This window comes from Oreochromis aureus, linkage group 6 (assembly GCF_013358895.1).
Source record: "Oreochromis aureus strain Israel breed Guangdong linkage group 6, ZZ_aureus, whole genome shotgun sequence".
In the NCBI taxonomy this organism is placed as follows: domain Eukaryota; kingdom Metazoa; phylum Chordata; class Actinopteri; order Cichliformes; family Cichlidae; genus Oreochromis; species Oreochromis aureus.
In genome coordinates this window covers 23798188-23820234 of record NC_052947.1, presented here as the reverse complement: position 1 = coordinate 23820234, position 22047 = coordinate 23798188, and the positions used below count along the sequence as shown (strand labels likewise).

General features: G+C 39.5%; 1 protein-coding gene across 5 annotated transcripts in view; it reads left to right on the top strand.

Moving 5' to 3' along the window:
• The first annotated feature begins 299 nt into the window (after positions 1–299).
• The window catches only part of adgrl3.1 (adhesion G protein-coupled receptor L3.1), a 120108-nt gene continuing 98360 nt past the window's right edge, over positions 300–22047 (top strand). For all 5 annotated transcript variants that reach the window (XM_039613556.1, XM_039613555.1, XM_039613558.1 and 2 more), the window contains exons 1-2: positions 300–992; positions 14183–14264. The gene's annotated coding sequence lies outside the window, so the exon portion shown is untranslated. The remainder of the gene's footprint in view (positions 993–14182; positions 14265–22047) is intronic.

Sequence of the window (22047 nt, the reverse complement as noted above, 5' to 3'; positions counted from 1 at the left end):
AACCCCCCAACTCACAGCCTGACTTTCTGCAGGCATATGGATAACTTATGTAGGTCCCCGGAGCAAACATCATTTAATGGGTTCCAGGGTGCGATTAGCAGAAACCAGCCCTGTGGTTTCCCCCTTTGTCCCTCTTGATTAGCTATCAATGTGGAATTTGTGGGAACGCTTACGTGTTCTCACACGGCAGGTGGAGCTCTAGGTCCAGATATTTAGGAGTCAGATCCAGTTCCTTGTTTTCCACCGCACACCCTAGTTCACGTCTCCCTATTTCTCTCCCTGCATCCCCAAGGCAAGAATCATCACCCTCTCCCCAGCCCTCCATCCACCCTGCTCCCCGCCCGCCTGCAACGCAACGCTCCTCGCGCCGGGCTGCGCTCTGATCAACCGAGCATTCACCGCGCCTCCAAATTGGTTTGTCATTTCTGACCCCTCTCTCTCTCTGCGCCGACCACGGTCCTCTGCTCCGCTGCGCTCTGCGCCCGTGGACTTCAGCAGAAGTCACTCTGAACATAAAGGCAGCCGAGAAAGATAAAAAAGAGAGAGGGAGGGAGGGAGGAAGGGATACAGACAGACGGATAGAGAGAGGGAGAGACAGAGATACGCCTCTGTCCTCCTCCGGCGCTCCGCTGGACTCAGTGCGTTTGGACGGACGGACGGACGTGATACCTCCTACTGTGCGAGCGCTGATCGGGATACTAAGCACGCAGCTATTGGTTTGTTACACCCTCGGCTTCTTTATTTCCATTCCCTCTTTCAGGAACACTTGCCAATGTCGTTCTGCAGCCGCGAGAATTAACTAGAGCCGGAGTCGAGGCACAAACCAGCCACTGAAATTTATCGACTAGGAAGATACGTTTGTACACAAGAATTGCGTTCTGGTGACTGTATAGAGCGAAGAAGGAGAAGAAGAAGAAAGGTTATTCCCGACTCTTCTCTGCGCTGGATGTGTAAGCTATACATGCGCCTATACTGCTGCGACTGGCGATAAGGTAAGAGCCCGCTCTGTGTACCGACACAAATGATGGGAATTTTTTCCAGACATCACTGGTAAACGTCTTGGCTTTATGTCAACCCGTGTCACTGAAATGCTCTGAAAGCGCTGACTTTGGATGTTACTGGTGCCCATGGGAATGTGGCCTGCCATTATTGTACTTACGGGGCGCGGAAACTGGCCTTAATGGACGATTGGGTAAAATGTAATATAGTGCCAGCATTTGTACAGATGATGGTCCAGAGGCTTGTGGCTGCATGGGCGTCGCTGGGATGTGAGACGTCGCTGAGGCGAAGTAATAAGCAGTGATACCCGTAACCGCTCCGGAATATAATCAATGCAATCACATTATCCCATGACGGCTTCTCGGCCAGGGTGTACACATAATTATTATTCTGTAGCCGCAAGTACCTGCCTCACTGCAGGGCGCAATGACAAATCACATGCTCTGGCATGATAGATGACAGACAGACCAAGTGTTCACCTCATCAGTATTTCCTCTCCTATTTTATGTGGTTGTCATTTGAGTACAGCTAGAGCTTATTTGGGGGCTGTGCTGGTTTGATCAACCGCAGTCTGAAATCCAGAGTAAATCCATTGGCTTTGTAAGAGAAGGAATATCCAGCAGGCCAGTGCACCTCAGGATACGTCAATCATGCGGATATATGAGTGAAAGCCTTGGCTCTTATTTACAGAAGAGGCGTCCAGGGTTGCAGATGACCTTGATGTGAAACTGTGAAGGCGGCAGAATCCTTCGATGTTGACCTCACGCTGAAAAAATACATTTAAAAAATATATATATAAATATTAACTTGTGTCAGATTCGTGTGACCGCAGACATGTACTCTCCCTAAGAAAAATGAAGTAGTAACATAGCCTAACCCTTAAAAGAAAAAAAAGCCACACTGATAATAAACAACATGGTTCATTGTAAGTTGTCTGCCTCCCAAATACTTGCAGGTGTCTGACAGTTAAAACAGCCTTAATAGTCATTTGCGTTCTGTGTCTGCTTGGGTAGCTGTAGGCTCGCCCTTTTGACTTTCAGCACCCAAATGGTCATCAGCAAAGAGATTCAGTGTAAACTCTTTGTGTGGATCTCAGTGTTTAAACAAAGGGTGGATAAAGTGTAGGTTGCTGGTTGACGCTGTGTTGAGTCAGTGCTGCGGCTCAGATAGGTGTCTCAACAGAATCCACCAAGCAGGTGAGCAATAGTCAGCGTTGGATGATGTGCATCTGTCTACCGTGAAGAAATTTTTGCCATTCTATCTGTTAAAAGACAGGTCTGTCTCCAGGACGCTCAAGAACTGTGAATGTTGTGGATATCATTAATATTTCTGCTTATATCCAAGTGTTATCACAGTTCTTTGCTTTGCTTTTATAGACTAAAGTGATTATTTGTTTTACAGTAAATATTCATCAAACTGTTGTAAGAATATAGCTTTCTTTTCAAATATTGCAGTTTATTGTCGGTGTCTGCTAAGCTTTCATTGTTTGTTTTCAGATTAGTTGTAAAACAGTGCAGAAAGATGGGGACTCAGTAGTGTTTACCTGTCCAAAATCACACCTGCTGCGGGGGATGCTTTTGGTTTACTTTTCTGACGGTCTCAGTCTGCCTCTCTGGAGAGAGAGCCACATCACACTGTGAATGCGAGATGTGTCAAAGAGCATCTTAGGTCACGTTCAGTAATGGCACTCACGCAGCACTGATGTTGTGAAGCACCTGAAGCTGTTTAATGTGCAACCGCAGCAATCAAGCATTCTGCTGACTGTGGGTCTATCTGTCTTCTTTTAATTAGGTCACAGATTCCTTTCTGTTTAGATGCACAAGACATACAAAGCTCCTTGCTGGGGAAAACATGGAATGAATTAGGAGGGTTGTGCTAATTTGGTTTGTTCTGCTTGAATGACCAGGGCCTCACTTTCTTTGTTTGGCACTGTTACCGTAACACAATATTTGATTTAGATTTGGAAGGCTCCAATAACAGTGTCTCACCCTGTAATGGAAGCAGCCTGTAATTTAAATAAGGGATCGTATGTTAAGCATCTTCTGCTCATATGGAAACCTCGAGAAATGAAAACACAACTTGGCAGACAATATAATCTGTTGCAGACAGACAACAAGACACACAAATACACATGGGATTATTAAGACAAGCAGGCATATAATCAGTTTTGTAATAAGTGTTAGCATGCTTGCTTACTAAAGTCTCTATTTATATTGTCAAGGGTTAATAGAGAGTCTAACTTAAGCACTTGTGCAATTAATTCCATTTAGTAGGCATGCAGAATAAAATACTGATTTCCCCAGAAGCGTTTTAACAAGTGATTCTGCAAAAAAGAATCAGGTTCTTGGATTCGGCTCTCTATTTAGTTAATTTATGCATGGCAAAGTAAAGGTTTGTGTTAGAGAGCCTTGTAGATAGAAGGTGATGTTTATTATGCTCAACGAGGTTGACAGCCAGCCTTCCTGCAGAAATAAACTGTCGCTTTCCTGGCTTAAGCTGTAAAAAATAACAACAAATCCTAACGCTGTAATAATAAAACATTATTTTCAATGATAACAGAACCATAGACTTTCAGCGCTCTGTTTCATAACGTGATGATGATTCACATTCCTGGTTTCAGCCCCACTTTGTGTGCTGAGCTTAACCTAATTCAAAAGCCCTTTCCTGCACTATACGACATCTCCCATTTTAAAACAATGAGACTAGGTCCTTGCTTGCCTTCCTCTGCCATCTAAACCTCTGGCCATGTGTTAACACATCCTTCCTCCTACCCTTTCCTTCCCTCAAACAATAACCCTAGTTTTCTGCATTTTGCACCAGACTACCAGCTCTCTTAATATGTGAAACACACCTCACATAACATTGAACCCTAACAGAGTTTCACCATGAGACGGGCCCACATAGTTACTTTGAGCTCTGATTAGATATGTGCTCGGAAAACGGGAAAGCTAATAGTGGACGACTGACTGTCAGATCTCAGAGCATTCACTGACTCGTTGCTGCTATGATCTCCTAGAATAGTCCCGCAGATATAGATGTCTTATTTTACCTAAAAAACTCTTGGAATATGTTCTGTTTGAACCACCACGGCTTATTATCTGCCTGTACCTTCAGGCTGAAAAAAGGCACACTGTTGGCCTGCTTGCTTATACAGTGTGTTATGGGGCTGTTAGTATGGCGCTGAAAGTGATACATTTTGTCATTCTGCTCAGTGGTTTTTGCATTGTTGAGCACTCTATTATAATCATACCATTAAACAGCATCAGCACTATGATGCAGAATCATCTAGTGATTGTAAAGCGCAGGCTACAAACAGATGATGCACATGGTTCACTGTAACTCACTGGGGTGAGGATATATTGATAATTCAGATATAGAGGATATATTTGTAAAGTTTGTGAAGAAAACCAGAATTAAATTAGAATTAATACGTATTATTTTTTGCTTAGATTTTTCTATTGAACAAAAATAATTAAAAAAAATAGCTTTTGAATTCTGCACATTGTGTTTTCTTTTTGCTGATTTGATAGTGAAATAATGAATTTGGGCTTTTTGTAAGGTTTGGTCAGTTGAAATAAGGTGAGTGAATGAATACTTGGAAATAATACATGAAATAAATAATATCAGTGGGCTCAATAGATAGGAATCTTTATCCAAGTTATCCAAGTATACAATGAGACTAAAGCATGTACAATAAACAAGCATGATCTATGGTCATGAGAAAAATTCACCTTATGTTATCACTTTTGTTTACTTTTGAAAAGTTTTTTTTTACTTTTCAAAAGAACTATATTTTTTTAGGAGCTTTGAAAGACAAAGGAGAGTCTATAGCAGAATAGACAATATGTTCTTTGAAGCACCCCTGAACTATTTTAAAGGCTTGATTGCTTTGTTTTTAATCAAAGATTTTCAAACAGACAAATCAAACAAGATCAAGGAACTTAGGTTGTGAAACATCTTACGTGGAATGAAAGCAGTTGAGAAATCAGTCGGTGCAAATGCGTTTTGAGAATGATTACACCTCCGTACAGGAAAAATTATTAAGCAATATTTTGATTGACTTAATATGAAAATAAAATGCCAAACATTATTTAGATCTAGCTTTTAAATTCAGGAAAATGTGTTTTCGTTTTTGCTAATTTGATAGTGAATTGATAAATTCTGATTTTTATTAAGTTCCAGTCAGCTGAAATAACGTCAGTGAATACTTGGAAATAATACGTGAAAGAAGAAATATTGATGGAATCATCTGGCAATACTTTTTATGGATGTTGCAGAGAAATTGAGACCAGAACATATTGACAGGGAGAAAGTGTGATCCATGTTCAGGAGAAAATTTTCACCCAATGTTAATTCTTTTGTTTTCCTTTTTTAAATAAAACAACAAAGCAAAAAAAATTTTTTTTATTGAGTTAAGGGCTTTCACAGGACCCTCAGTAGTAGACACCCGGATATTCAGGGATTCAGGCATGATTCTTCGAAGCATCCCTTAAAGCTTTGATTGCATTTTTAATTTTAATCAACAGCATTTTTTTTTTTGATAACAGACAAACAAGCCCAAGGACCTTAGGTTGTGAAATGCCTCACATGGTCTAAAAGTAACTGAGAAATCACTCAGTGTAAATCAGTTTTGAGAATGATTACCCCTCAGTAAATGAAAATTAATAAGCATTATTTTGATTGACTTATTACTGAGTTCTAGTTTTTTAAATTCAGTTTCTCTTTGATTCTCTTTGCTAATATGATAGTGAATTAATAAATGTGGGTTTCCAGTATGTGGCGGTCACTTAAAATCAGGTCAGTGAATATCAGGAAACCAGAATCAGTGTTTTGACCATTTTCTTGCAGTTTCCAGTCTCTATTTTCATACATAAAATATGTAACTTTGGTGGAATCATTAGCGAGGAAGCTTTATGAAAGCTGCATATAAAATGAGACCCCAACGTGTTGCAAAAGAGCCAGTTTGATTTATGTTCCAGGGTAAAAAAAATCACCTGATATTATTGCTTTTATTATTTAAATTTTTATTGAGTTAGCAACTTTCAGAGACAGAGGAGGGTCAGTAGACACGTTGATAAAAAATCTGATGTTCTCTGTTGCACCTCTGAACCAATTTAAAGGTTTGATTGCATTTTGTTTTTAATCAAAGTTTCTTTTTAACAGACAAACAAACCCAAGGACCATAGGCTATGAAATGTCTCACACGGGATAAGTTACTGAGAAATCAATCAGTGTAAATCAGTTTTGAGAAAGGCTACCCCTCAGTAAAGGAAAATTAACATATTATCTAAGATATTTTTCAAGAAAAATGCCAAACATTGATATTTTGACTATTTTCTGGCAGTTTCCAGCTATTTTCATACATTAAATATGCATTATGGTAGAATCATTAGTTAGAAAGCTTTATGGGTGTTCCATTTAAAATGAGACTAGAATATGTTGAAAAACATCCAGTATGATTCATGTTCGAGAACCACGATGTTGCTGCTTTTCTTTTAATTTTCAGTTTTTATTAAGTTGATAACTTTCAGAGACACAGCAGGGTCACTCGTCGACATATGGATAAAAAATGATACGTTCTTTGATGCACCCCTGAACCATCCTTAAGGTTTGATTGCATTTTGTTTTTAATCAACAATTTTATAACAGACAAACAAGCCCAAGGACCTTGGGTTGTGAAAAGGCTCATGTGGGATAAAAATAATTGAGAAATCAATCAGTGTAAATCAATTTTAAGAATGATCACCCCTCAGCCATTTATTATGATAATATAAATTTGTGTTGTGGTGATGTTTTCTGGCTCTTCCCTACCTTCCAACCTTCCAAACATAAAAACTCCTAAAGAGATTGAATATTACATAAAATAGCCTACGCTTTCCATCATCGTTAAAATAATCTAAAGAGGCTGATGGCTTGCACTGCACCATCTTTCCTTTTAACCAATCAATTTCAGGTGCTTAAGTGGGTAAAATCAATGTCAGATTTTACAGTTATGTTTTTTCAAAGCCAGATGTATACACATTTTTCTGACCGGTTGACTTTTTTGTCTTGTTTGTTGAGTCAGTGTAAAATTTATTTGAGACCCAACTTTTATGTTGTCATAATTGAGTTTTATTTAACATGGTTTTATTGGCTGCACACTATAGTGCTGTCTTGAAGAGGAGAGAGGAGGCTGTTCATGGTACATTTATTCGGTTTGTGCACCATTATTATGGGTAACAGTCTGAAAAGTGTGTTTACAATGACTGGAAATTTAGTAACTCAAAGACTAGAAGAATAAAGAGAATTAATGTTTGTGTTTATGTCTTTGGGCTTTTTCTGCTTTACTCTCCAAATTTGATATAAGCCGGCAAACTACAGTTCTTTGAAAAGATAAGCACAGCCCTTGAAAGTTGTTGACTTTTTGAACGTATTTAGACAAGCAAACACTTGAAACAGTATTAATACATAAAATAATATGAAGATGATGCTTTCAGACAAATTAAACATAAACTTGACATATTAAATTTACTTTTAAAATGCATGGACATAGACCTATCTAGATTTATCACACAAGGTTCAGGATCAGAATCAAGATTTCGGGTTAGATCCCAAGTCGACCGACCTCTAACATGTAGAGTCTGGTGTTATCTTTGTTATAGTGTCATCACTCACTTTTCCTGTCAGGAAGCTCATCTATAGCTGTCTCAGAGATGTTAGAGTTTGTCCTGTATACTGCAGCCCTAACAAATAGATCCCAGCGGTGGAGTGTTTATGCAGAAAGAAACTTAGGCTCTCCAAGTAACTATTGATGTCAAAGCGGGTGTGTTTACAGTCATATTTTGCCTGTATATTCATTATTTTATGGTTTTCCCAAACTGGAAAGGCAGTTTACAACTATGTTCTCTGGACAGATAGAATTGTTTGTCCTTATTAGATTGCAGTAAGTAGTTCAACTCTGAATTCTGCATTATATCAAAGACTGAAGATACGTCTGAAAGTTGAAGTTGAACAGGACAATGGAGAAATCAGCATGGCTTGCAAAGATGAAATTGAGTTTTATAGGATATTTATGATGTAATCAAACCCTTAAACATCTTTCAGACGTGGACGTATTTACTTTTTCTATGTAATGATATCTGTTGTGTGAAAAATTATTTTAAAAAACAGTATCGACATTATCTGGAAGAACTGAGTGAAAGATGCTGAAACCTTTGGTCATGTCAAACAAGTCAATAGCTTGCAATAAATGTCTATGACTAAGCTGTTGCTTTTTAAATGTGTCCACACCCCACCGATTTTTAAAAGCTTGCATTCACTATGAAGTTGTTATTATTATTCTACAAAGCGAGAGCTTGTCCTTCCAGTCTACGTATCTTCACACATTTCCTCTGTGTGCTTCACCTCCCTGTGCACCACTCATAGCTGTCACCACTCAACAGAAATGCACACATACACATGAATTTCTTCCTGCAGATACTCTGAACACACATTAATATTGTACACATCAGCTCCAACCACTTTCTCTGGTTCTCTCAAACACACGTACGTTTACGTTTGTATGCAAACACACGCATGCATAAGCTCACACACTCACACAGAGACGTCCATAGACATTGCCTGCAGCTGTATATTTAGTGACACACACAGTGCCATTAGGGAGCCGAGCGGAGAATCAGTGTACAAGGCCAGAGTGATTGTAAGAAGCCCACTCAAAGGTCTGCCGATTATTTTGGTCTCTGCAGGAAATCATTTACAATAGCACCCATCACCTCCCCTTCTCTTCCTAGTTCAGTTCATTTAAACATTGCGCTGTTGTGTGCGTTAAGTGTTAAGCCAGTCGCCACAGTATTGATGGGAACTTCTCTGCTTTGTTGTTTGAGTGGTTGACTATAGCGTGCTGAGGAGGCCGTGGTTGTTTAGAGAATAGGTTGCATGGAAATGAGTCATACACAATGTGATGCAACACAGCGGATAGATTTGAATTATGGGGCAATGAACAATGAGGTCATCACAATGCTGGGGGCCTAAATCTCTCAGCGCCATCATATAACACAGTATTTCTTATCAATGGAGGAAACTACAGCAGCGTTTGAAATGCAGGATTGTTTAAAGGCTTATTCAGTGGTGCAAATAAAGGACTTGGTTGGTTCCCTTCATTGACTCAGGTGCTGAGACAATGGAAGGGGAATTCTGCTTTCATTGTTTTTTGAGCACTATTTACTGTTACAAGTAACATTTACACTTTATTACACATTTAAATGATTTCATATTGTTAAATAGCTGCAGTTCATCCTTTTCAAGAGTTGCCAGTCTCTTATATCTACAATACTGCATGCAGTGATATTTTCCATATCTTTTCCTTCTTCAGCAGATTGTCCACAATCAGCGTCTGCTGTAATACCATCATCCCCAGGCCCCTCTTAAATTTCCTGCTTACTGAGCTTTTACTTTAACTGCATTACATAGATCTTCCACTCCCTGTTCATCTGGTTCCTTTCAGCATAAACCAGGCTGAAAGATCTGACTTGAAGCACTTTGATGGGACTGGTCATTGATGGTAAATAAGAAAAAGGGAAAAGGAAAGACAAAACCGTCATTTCTTGTGCTTGTTCATTGGCACAGTTGTGATCATGATTGATATCGAATAGCATATTCATTCCAAGTCTTTGAGAGTGTGAATGAATGCCAGGGAGTATTGATCTGGAGCTTAGCTGGTGGTGTAGTATGATAGGCTGAAGAAGGGCAAGGGTGACTAGATAGTCATTCTTGATGGAACAAAGATATTAGCAGATGTAGCAATGATCAATGCCTTGATAATATATGTTTACATTATTTGCGGCATTTTGTCTCAGTCCCAGTGTTATTGAGCGGGCGGAATGTGATTATAGCCTTTTACTCTGTCCAAGGTTGAATCCTTTTTAACTGGTTGATTCTAAAAAAGAAGAAAATAATCAAGAACTGAGCTTAAATCTACTTGGTTACTTACACACATGTCTTATGACCCTAAAATAATCTATCCAGTTCAGTGCTACTCATCTGACATATAACCACCACGCTTTTTTTGGCATGTCGCAGTTTTACATGATACATGGTAGTGTCGCGAAAGACAGATGACTACCACTACGACTTACTGGCCTGGAGCAATAACTTCCATGCACCGCATGTCTATTTTCTAACCATGTGAGACATTGTACTCTTAGTCTCTTTAAGTGTGCTTACATGCATTTTGAACACTCTGATTGGTTCTCACTCAGACTGTATGTGTGATAAATGAGATGGCATTCAGTACACGGACCTAGAAGAGTGTGAGAGGATATTTAGAGTAAAGGAAGTGTTTGATAAATTATATTTGGTCTTATAAAACCAATCTCTGCGTGAAAACATATGTCTGGGAATTACTCTAAGCTATGTATAATGGTTAAAATGATATATGTGGTGCATGCGTGTGCTGAAATGTCTGGATGTGTCTGTGCAATCATGTATTGAAATATCTCATTGTCCAGAGTTAAGCAAAGTTGATTACAGTTCAGCGGTTCACAGTATCTGGACAAATCAACCAGTTTTATTTATCATGTACACCTACGTTCCTGATTCCCTTTCTTTCTTTCCCTCCCTCTTTCAAAGATTTATGTGGGCCACATAGAGAAGAGTCTTTAATTTTACGCCTGGGTAAACCATATACACTATTGCTCCACATTCCCCGTGCTTATAGAGAGTCTGCTGAAGGACAGGAAGAGAATTGCGGTTTTAAAATGAATATATAGGGGACTCCGCCCTTTAAAGAAAGGCCTTGGATGGCTTGGATTTGCCATAAATCTCCGCCAACAGGCATCAGCACAATTTCCATTGTGTTATGATGCAATTGGTCGCTTAAAGCATAATTACAGAGCGTAATACATGAAAAAAACCATCATGAAAGCATACTGTAGCATCATCCTAATTACATACAGAGAGCTGATGAATAATGGGGATGACACTGGACATCAATACAGCCACTGCCTCTCATAATAGAAAACACAATTGTTTTACTGTGGGAAAATGGGGATCATCTATCATGTAGAATCTACTCTGTTTTTTTTTTTTAGAAAGACATTGAGCCTTGAGACCTTAAAAAAACCCTCATCCATCCATTGTTCATTCACCCCATCCCCAGAGTCCTCTTGATCAGTTCCCCTGCTTAGCCTGAAGCTATAGCTACAACTGTTCTCTATCTGAGGCCCCTCTTACATTCATTTGATCAAAGTCCTGCATTTATCACCTTAAGTGTACTCAGACTGTTTTAAATCTTTTCCTGTTCCCTCTTTTCTTGAAACACTCACCAGCAACTAAAGAGAGAAACTAGAAATTTTTCAACTGCCCTATATTGGCCTAGGTTAGGCCTGTGACTCTGAGGTATAAAGTTAGCATCGTTACATTAGCTTAAACATTTGAGGTTAGCTAACACTTAGCCTTTGGAACATGTTTGGCTTTAGGGTGATGCCAGCTCTGTCTCTCTTTCTCTCTGTCTCAAGAAAAAAAAGTTAAAATAAAAGAGCTATTTCAGGATCGCAATTTTTGGATGTTGTGCAAACTGCAAAACCTAGTGGATAGCCTGCAAAAACAATTACACGTCACATGCACAGAATTGATTATCCATACCGCGCAAAAGCAAGTATCCATGTCAATAAAACTGCCAGTGCCATCAAAATGAAAAGTCTTGAGAAAGAATTGGTGACATAATGTTTACGAATACGTCGATTCACCTATGACATTGTGTAGAAGTGTTTGTAATCCTGGTTGTGCAAAGAAAAATATGCTACAGTCACTTGTTCACTGTAGAATACATGTAAACATAAAATCACCCATTTGGTAGAGCTGTGCACTAATGTTGTTAATATGAACTGATTCCCAGTCAGATTCAATTCTTTGCCAAGATCTAGATGCCAGATGCTTCCCCAATTTTCATACTGTAACGATTTAGGTGCTTCCTTACTCAATTTTCATTAGTGTGAGTGGAATGGAATCATTTCTACCCTTGGTTTGAAACAATTTTGAGTGCACTGACAATAGTATTGTTGTGTACAGTTCTTTTTCAGTGAATGAATTAGATCAAAGCTTATCACACCTTTGTCAAGATCTTCATGCCAAAGGCATTTGAACGCAAAGCACAAAACCATACTCAATTCTTGATGGAGCTATCACAACAGCTGCATTAGTCTCAGTCTTCTATGTTGTTTTTCCTCTGCTATCTGCAGTTTTTCTTGTCCTTGTGCCAGCCCTTCTTTTTCAGCATACAGCGATAGAATACAATGCTTGTAGCCATATGCTGCCCGCATTAGTTTCGTAAGAATTGCAGCCTCTGTACTTACGCTGCCTAAGGTAACTGCTACAGAAAGCAACTGTTGCATTTTTTGGATTTTGGTATAGTTATCCTACGTGTTGATTCAGGTACCTGCTCTACTACGGGCCCATCAGCAAACACATACTAAACATACCTACTTTCCAAATTAAATAAGGGAACATTACTTCTTATAATGGCACTGGAAATAGGAAGTAAATTACATTCAGTGTCAATGTAATTCCAGTGTTTACAGGGTTAGTGTGATTGCAAGGAAAAAATATACCAAAAATCTACTTTATCTAGTTGTAGTTTTCCCTGTGTGTTTCATGGAAACTTAAATTAGACTTTATTTAAGACTTCCTCTGTAGGGATGCGACAAACTGGTGGTGTACCAGTGTTGTGTGCTCTCACTATTGCGCTGGCTATATCTTTGTTTCTTTTTCCTCTTTTGCACTTGCTGCTGTTTATGAGTTGTAATGAAAAAATCCCTTCCCCTGTTTTGCTGCTTACACAAATATGGTCTTTCACCATTTCTTTTCGATCCCTCTTCCACCACTCCTTATTTGCTGATTCCACCATTCTTGATCATCTCTGTATGACTAACCATGTTCACAGAGATACGAATGAGGGTGCTGGATAGTCGAAGGAGCTTAAAACCAAAATTAATGTCACTAGTTCTCTGTTGTCTGTAGCACTATTCATGCACTTTAGTCACATGAATACATAGAGACACATGCAACTACATTAATAGAGAACAGTGAATCCATCTTTTGTTGTCTTTGCCCACCCAACCATAGAGACATTGCTCCTGGCCTGCTTTACTGGCTGATAGACCCAGTTCCACAGCCCTGCCTGAGCGCTCCACAGAGGTTTCACACGTTGCATAGATGTGTGTTAATGCGGCTGACAAATGTCTTGCGTGACAGTGAAAATGCGCACAGATAAAGACTGTCTAAAAGAAAATTCAAGTCAAAACAGTATATACACTGTTGCTTTTCGTTTTATCAGCCTCCCCATGCATAAACCATGTGCAATTTCAGACACTGTACACAGAGTAATAACACACACACACACACACAAATACACACACACACTGAGGTTGGTTATATTGGTACAAAGTTTATCTCGAAAGAAGTTGGGATTATAGGTGGAGATGAAGGTGGAGAGCAAGAGAAAGGGAGAGAGAAAAGGGAAAAAGAAAAAGGTTGTTCTAATCTTAATAATAATAACGAAAGAGAGAGTGTGAGAGAGAAAGACGTGAAAACAAAAATACAAACAAAGATGCAGTGACAAATACAAAAAAGAACAAAAAACAAATTTACAAAAAGATACGTAACACTAACCATGCATAACTGCCTCTCTGAATTCTGGAAACAGAGCTAACAATTTCCCTTTCTGAAAAGTGTCTCTGGCATTTGGCTGTGAAATGCCACCCATATAAACCAGTTATCATGGCATGAGAGAGCTTTTTAGCTGTAAACTGCCAGCGAGCGCATAGACAGACCATTATAGACTTTGATACCCTGACACTTAAGAGGTCATTATGAGACAGAGCACACACGCACACACACGTGTGCACGTGTATGCACATACAAGGACACACAAATACTAAACAAGCAATCAGAAGTAAAAGTGGCTTGTGAACTGTCTGGTTCTTGTGTTGAGTGGGTTATGGCTATTCACACAATCTGGAGGGGGGCCATTATTCACATTGAACCCCACATTCACCACATATTATAGCTATCTGTCTCTATTGTAAAAAATGACAGGGATTTCAGTTCACTGAGCTCGAATAACCCCCACCGTTTTCTCTCTCTCTCTCTTCCTCTTTCCTCCTTACTCCCTTTGTGTCCCTCCCTCTTCTCTCTCCCGTGTCTGCAGAACTGGAACATCCGGCTGGCACTGAGATGTGATTCTCACCAGTTTCATTTCACTTTGACAAAGCAAAGTACACCAGTAACAGGTAAGAAAATGGCACGTGTGTCTGTATTTGTGCATCAAGATTGAATGCACACTATTTCACACTGTAATAATTTTTAAACAGTGGTTAACCAGGGATGTTGACTCAGAATTCGTTCTTGTTTACAGCAGGCTTTTTTAAGCCACGGGTATAGTCACGCAAGTATGTACACACACCTGGTGCGTTGTTTTTGCCGACTCTACAGTATGCATTATGCTTTTTTAGAACCCAAATATGACCCAGTGTTCTCCCCGGAGGTCTCATGGTTCCATCTGTGCCAGGAAGTGCTCTAATTGGCCCAACAAATGCGTCCTCTGAAACTGCTAATCCAATCAGATTTAACTAAGCTTCAAAAAGAATACAGAACAACACGCAATATGCAGTGAATGCAACAGGAATAGAATTAGATATGTAGAGATAGTGGGTTCCGTTAGCCCACTGGGAATAAAAGTGAATTTGAATTAACTGCAATCAGCCTGGTGTTCATTGAAGGCATCAGCTGGAGTTTGCCACAAATCCAGACCTTCATCTGCCCATGAAGCCACTCAACATGGGTTATTTACAGTGTATTTACAAGCTGAGCAGGACCTGTAAAATGTCGAATTTACGAGCTTCCTTTTAATTAGAAATACTGTCTCCTAGAGTTGGGCTGATGAATTGCACATTCAGTTTATTGGTAATCGAGGAGGGTGCAGTTCCTGGGTACTGACAGCTTATCGGAGTATCCTGGTTGCCATCAGTTTTTACATTTTCTTTTTTTTTACTCAGAGAAAAAATATATTGCATCCTTGCTGTAAAAAAAGCCCTGAGGTCATGTTTACATGTGAGATCCTATTTGTTATTGATTGAATTGGCTCAGAGTAATGAGACTGAGGACAGCCTCTCTCTCAAACTCCTTCTGCTTCCCTTATTTAGTCTTTAGGGTCTCTGTGTCACATTGTTAAGTTTAATCTCTCATTTCACTGAAGTTTCCGACTGCATGGATGTGAAATAAAAGACAAGCCAAGATAACATTTGCATAAATCAGAAAGCCAGTTTAGAAATTTTGTGGGTCATTTAGCACAAAAAAACCCAACAAAAACATTTGAGTCCATTTTAATATGTTTAAATTTTTCATTTGTGTAATTATTAATGTTACTGTGTGCATGCCCGTTTGAGTTTTGATTGTGTAGGCAGCATATGTGAGTGTGACCACCTCAATGCCCTTCCTGTCTGGTCTTTGTGACTCTGCATGCTTTCCTTCCTCGACTCTCACATGACTCTGAATGCTTGCTTTAAAATCTAATTCTGTGATCACAAGGCCGCATTTTGTCTTTATTTCACTGAGACAATAAGTAAAAAAGAAAGAACAACAGGAAATGGGATATATCATTCTTCGTATGGAGGATGTGCTTTTTTTTTCTCTGCGTCAAACAGGTGTTTCCTGGTCCACACGAACAAACACACAACCTTCATTCACCGCATTTCTAATGAGAGTGCAGATTGAAACGAAATCCGTGAAGTGTCATTGGTTAAACAGTCATTACATGTATACTGAGTAACACATCATAGCAGTACACAAACAGTACGCTTGGATAAACGAGCAGATGAATGCGAGATATGGTGCAGTCATGCACAATATAGTCACTCATTGCAAAGTTAACAAAAATTAAATATCAAGTGTGAAACTGAATTTAAGAAAAGTGACAGTCTTGACAAGCTTTGCACCTGTAAACCTGACACAGAAAATATATTCTGGAAAGTTTATGATTGAAGAAAAAAACGAATTTGAGAAAAATACAAAGATAATTAAAATTCTAGCTGTAACACCACTTACACAAATTAGTCTCTGTTCTCTCTTTTTCTCTCAATCTCTCTTACACAGATCCGTATGCACACACACACACACACACACACACACACACACACACACACACACACACACACTCTCCCTTGCTGCCACCCCAGTGAATGCAGGCTCATTGTCTTATAACATGACCTTTGCCTTGTGTTGAGAGGCCTTTATTCAAAGACAATAGGGTCCATATTGTAAACCATGCCAGTCAATGCGGTCCACACAGCTGCCATAAAATGGGTGCAAATTATCCAGGGTCCAAGTCGAGGCTTTGAGACAGGCACTTGTGGCGTGCGCGCGCGTGTGTGTGTTGTCTGTGCTTGTGTGTTTTTGTCTGTACCGTTTGTGTCTGTTAGATAGAGGCCATGTTTCCAAAATCAGCAGATGGACTTGCGCAATTAGACTCAGCCTTGTTCTGTGTACACATTGCACACAAACAGACACACGCAAGCCCACGCATCCAGTGCATACTCGGAAAAATATACACAGGGCTGGGTGTGACACAGATGTCTCTGAAGCACTAGACCTGGGAGATGAGGAGTTCTTTCTCTCTAATGGGGCTACGGGGTAATATATATTATTGAATTTCATCAAGATAATGTAAGATTAGATAAACACATTTTTGTTTCCTTCTTGTTGAATTACTAAAAATGCTAAAACAAGCAAAATTAAATCTAATTATTATTTGTAAATGGATCAAATGAACAAATCATCCAATAATTAGGCATGTTTTTTTTTCCGTTTTGCACATATGAAGTGTTTTGGTTGAATGCAATGAATTACTCAGCATTATTCAGCATGTATTTTCATACTGTGAGAAATTATAAATCTGCTTTTCTTTAACAGAAAACGTATTGTAATTTGATAATGAATCATCATTAGTTGCAGTCCCATTCATCTATTAACAAAGAAGAAAATGTTACAAAAAAATGATAAAAGACTGCATGACCATGTCTACACCATCTCTGCATTTATCCTCACCAGCCATGTATTGACCCGCAGTGACAGATAGGCTCAGAGGAAATGAGCTTGTGACTGAAAGGTCACGGTTTAAAATCTGTATGGGTACAGTAGCTGGAAAAATCCCGGCAGTTTAAATCCCTCAACAACTACCATCAGGGCTGCGACCTATGGGCATTAACCTTTAACTGTTTCTCCAACTCCAGTAGTGTGAGACTGTGTGGCTGTGCTGAACGAGCTCCCAGGTGTGACTGAGTTAATGCGTGAATGTGGTCCACCCTTCTTTCCTGCTCAGCCATTGAGGCAAACATGAACGTGTTCTTTCCCAGTCAATGAGCCGGGCTAAATGAAGCGCGTGACTTGATAGCTTACAAATGTGGTACATTTTCAGCCATTATTTCAGCTTTGAGTGTTTACAGTTTCTTTGCTGATTTGGTGTATTCACATCTGACAGTCTGGAGAAATTCTGTTGGACTTAGCGTTTGCTGTCTGATATTTGCTGCCGTCTGGTGGCTCTGCATCCTGTTTACTGTGCTTAAAGTATCATTCTTTCCTTTATGCACTCTTTCATCCCTCCTTAGATCAAGCGAGTGCACCTGGGGAGCAAACACACACACACACCTACACAATAATCAAATACACATGCGGTTTTGACGTAAATGCACAAAGACCCACATGTATACCCCTTACAAGCACAAATACATTGCCACCTGAGTGGATTGGTACAACCCCCAGCACACCCCGTGCAACACAGAAGTGCATGCACACACACACACACTTGACAACAGGGAATAGCCCACAGAGATGCTCTCAGTCAACAACTTGGAAAAAAAGGCAGCTATTTAAGGCCACCGTATTCCAGGAAGGATAAGCCGTCTTATTTGTGCGAAGAAACAAAACAAGTTATGGCAGTTACTATCACTGTTTCTTCCCTACTGTGTCTTCTCCTATTTGGGATGTTTTGCTTATGAGTCAATAAACTCTATAAAGTAGACTATATTGAGAATGCAGATTTCCAACGGGCTTGGTATGATGATGAGCAGATGCACTCACAGATGTTTTCCTTCCATGTGTGTGTTTACCAGTTCAATTATCCCTATCGTATACTGTAGAGATTTGTTGTTCTATTTGGATGCATCAGCATGGATTCCAACAAAAACACGCGTTATCGTAACTCTGTTCGTGCAAGCAGACTTGTTTGATACCTCTGGGAGCACGACAACGGTTAAACACACACACACAGACATCTAAACCATGAAATACGCTTTATTTCACTCTAATGCGTTTTGAAAGCAACAGCTGGAAAAGACGCATTGGTCAGAGATTAAAATCTTACTGTTCTAGTTAATAGTTTAAAAGCAGACCTGTTGCTGTGCCAGTGTTTCACATGTCAAATCTACGGATATATCCATTATCATAGAGGATTAAATGCGGTGAATGTGCTCTGTGCGTGTGTGTATTCAGTTATTGTAAAGAAAGACGCAGACCTCACAAGGATCCACGTGTAATCCTCACATTCAGTTCATGTTTTAGGAACGTGGATCTATCCAGAATGACTACAGTTATGAAAGGGAATCGATGCTGAAGACCTCTAGCTACAACCGGAATATAAGATCTGAGCGGCATAAGATTAATTTTTGATCAAATATTTCTTACTGGCACAATAAAGCATTGATGAAACAAGTGAGAATAGTTTTGCAGACCCTGGGTTTCTTTTATTTGAACTTTGTAACTCTATAAAATAACTTATTCTGTCACTTTGTACTTACTAATGTGTAATTTTTTTTTAACATAAATGGGCGTTACGTTGTGTCCGGACAGTGTAATTGCACATACTCAAATGTGTCTATTACATTGCAGCGATAACAACTAAAGTATATGTACATGTAGATTTGCATATTACAAGTGTTTCAACACTGCCTAGTGAAAATAATAGACATTTATTTCAGACATTGCGAACCACCCACCAGCCTCATTGAATTATTCTATTTTAAATGCATCTGCTTGCTCTGGTTTGTTGATTGGAATATATCAGCACACCAGGGATATGAAACTGCAATAAGATCCAGACCTCTACCCTGCGTGATTTGAATATGAAATGATTAGATTATTGATTTTGGTTATTTGGGTCTCCCGCCCGAGGTGATATTGTGGCAGCGCAATCACCATAGCTGACATTTAGCACTGTGTTTACCTTTGCTGTCCCCATTGATTGCTTCAAAATCACCACCCATACATCCTGCTGGAGCTCATTGTATCATCGGTTTTATGCTATTTTGGAGAAGTGATGGATGCAGCTTATCAAAAATGCAACAGCTGTGGTTTGTGTCAGTGCAAAAAATATCCACGTCGCCGTGCAATCACGAAACACTGGTTGCATTTCATTGAATCGAATGTCATTGTAAAAATGGCAGATGCAATTCACGTGGGTGCAGATTTACTCCAGAATAGGTCTTTAACATATGTTTGATAACATGAAGGATTATTATAGCTTCCTCTGTGAAACTGATGAGGGTTAGGACTCAAATCGAATGCAGCGGCAAACCATTTTGCCCTGCAAACTGAAAACTAAAGCTCAGCCTCAGTCCTGCAGAGAACAGTAATAAGTCTTGATTTTTATGCAATAATGTTCCAGGTGATGTTCTAGCACTGAATAACCACCACTGTGCTTCCTCAATCCCAGTAAACTTTGAAGAGAATCTCTTCCTCAGTTTAGATTTTATTTTTTTTTGTTTCCAGGGAGAAGTGAAAATGTAATATCTAACAAAAGTGTTTGCTGACAAATACTCCCCTATCAGTGTGGACATCTGTCATGAGACATTTTATACGCATCACGGCTCTGAGCAGCATTGCAGTCATAGTGACTCAAAAAGACTGTAATGTTTAATGTGTTCCGTGATATGTGAAGGGAGAAATTTCTATCTGTGTCCACCAGGCGCATTTTCCTACACATAAGTCAAGGTGACAGTCTGCAAACGGATGTACTTTTTCTCTTAGGTAGATCTTTCTGTGCTTCCGATGCCATTTTCTCAGCAGTCAGACAATCCAACATTAAGTGCCTCCTTTTATATTTATATACCAGTGTTGGTGCTTATGCATTTTTAATTTATGAACAGCACTGTAAGCACCCCAGAAAGGCCTTTTTGAATAAATATTTCAAGACTCTGATATACACAGTTCATATCTGCTCTATAATGCAAGAGCAAAGGTTTGGTCCTAATGTCTTATGCAAAAATCACTTTTTTCCCCTCCTAACTGAATCAGTGGAAACCACAGAGTTTGCTGAGTTTGCTGATTCTGAACAAATCTTTGAAATACTTGAATGCACGTGTTTCTGAAAGAGTATTGGGGTCTAAAATTAGAGTAGCAGGAGTCTCATTATTTTGGTCCTACCAGCCTCTTTCATATGAGCTTACAGTAGTTTAAAATGGAAAACAGTGGGTGTAGAGCACCTGAGGATGATGAGAATATAAAATGTTCATAGAGCAACGCGGGCAAGTGGATGGCAGAGGATAGAAAGGACATGCAAGCATGTAAGCAAGAAGAAAAAAAAGCATAGAGACAGAGTGCAAGCAAAGAAGTAAACAAGGCTGGATGGAGAATAGCAGTAGGGCATGAAAATAAATGGATGGAGAGAACAGAATTGAAGAAAAGTAATTGACAAATGGATAATAAAGCTCAAATGTAAGATGAGGTTTTGAGCATTTTCTCTTGCTAACCAAGCCCAGCTCGTTCATGGGGGTTTAAATCTAGGTCACGAGAGTCGTTTGCTGGCTGTTTGTCTGCCTCCGCTTTAATGCAGCATCACTCACTGCTGAGGTGGCTGTTCTCGGTACTGTACAGGACAACTTTCTCCCTTCCCCTCTCTCTCTCTTCTTCACCCGCAAACACAATCACACGCATACACAAACTCTGCCGCGCGCTGCCTCTGGCTTTAAGGCAAGCCTTTGATGGATCCGTTGTGACAGTACTGGGTTTAGAGCAGTGACAGGGAGTAGGAGAGGGAGACGGCAATGGGGGAGCAAAAAAAGGTAGTATGAAGGAGAAGACAGATGAATCAAAGGGAGGAAAACAACATCAGTGGCGCTGGAATCAGCATCACTGTGTCTGTAGTTGACATAATTGATTGTATCAGAGGCAGTTTTGTACACTATTAACTCCCCTCTTATGGGGGAACTCAGCTGTAATGCCATGCAGAATTGAATGGCTACATGCGCGTGTGTGCACGGGACTGTGTGCTTGTTATTTGGATATTTGCATGGGGCACAGCCATTTTTTGGGTATGGATTTATTTATATTTTTGTTTTTTTCATTAGCTAAGCCTAAAAGTAGGCCAACCATAAACTGGACTTCTGCTCTATGCATTGAGTACTTTGATATATTTTGAGTGTTTTGAGTATTTCAGTGAACTAACCTAATTTGCTGGTATGAGGTGGGAGTCAAATAGTATTCCACATTAATCTGTGGGTTGTATAAAGCAGATAAGTTATGAAATCAGTTTTCACTGATAATTGTTTTGATTCTGCGTATTCTTAGCATTGGATGAGCGAAACTCTAACTCATCTGAAAGCTAAAGTATTACGATGAGAGCGGAAATAATGAGTGAAATAACTGTAAAAGCATAAAAGCTATTAATTTTTTTTTTTCTGTAAATCAAAACTAACAGGCGCTAAAAGCTGTCGAGAACTGAGTAAACTGGCTCTTCATGACTAATCTGGTGAATCTCGACACCGCCAAGTGGGCTGTTTAATATTTTTCAGCATACAAGCTGCAGTTCCACATATGTGAGAATATACTAGTTTGCAGGGGTTAGCATTTCCCATACTCAGAAGTCTTAATAGAGTGATCACTTACAGTGATGGCAAGCCCACAGATTGCCTGTAAATGTGGTTTTTTAAACCACATCTGGATCTACCTGGGAATCCCAGGATGCTATGTGTCCAACTTATCCCAACCTAAACCCTCGATCTGTTCTACCCTATGTTTTTCTTA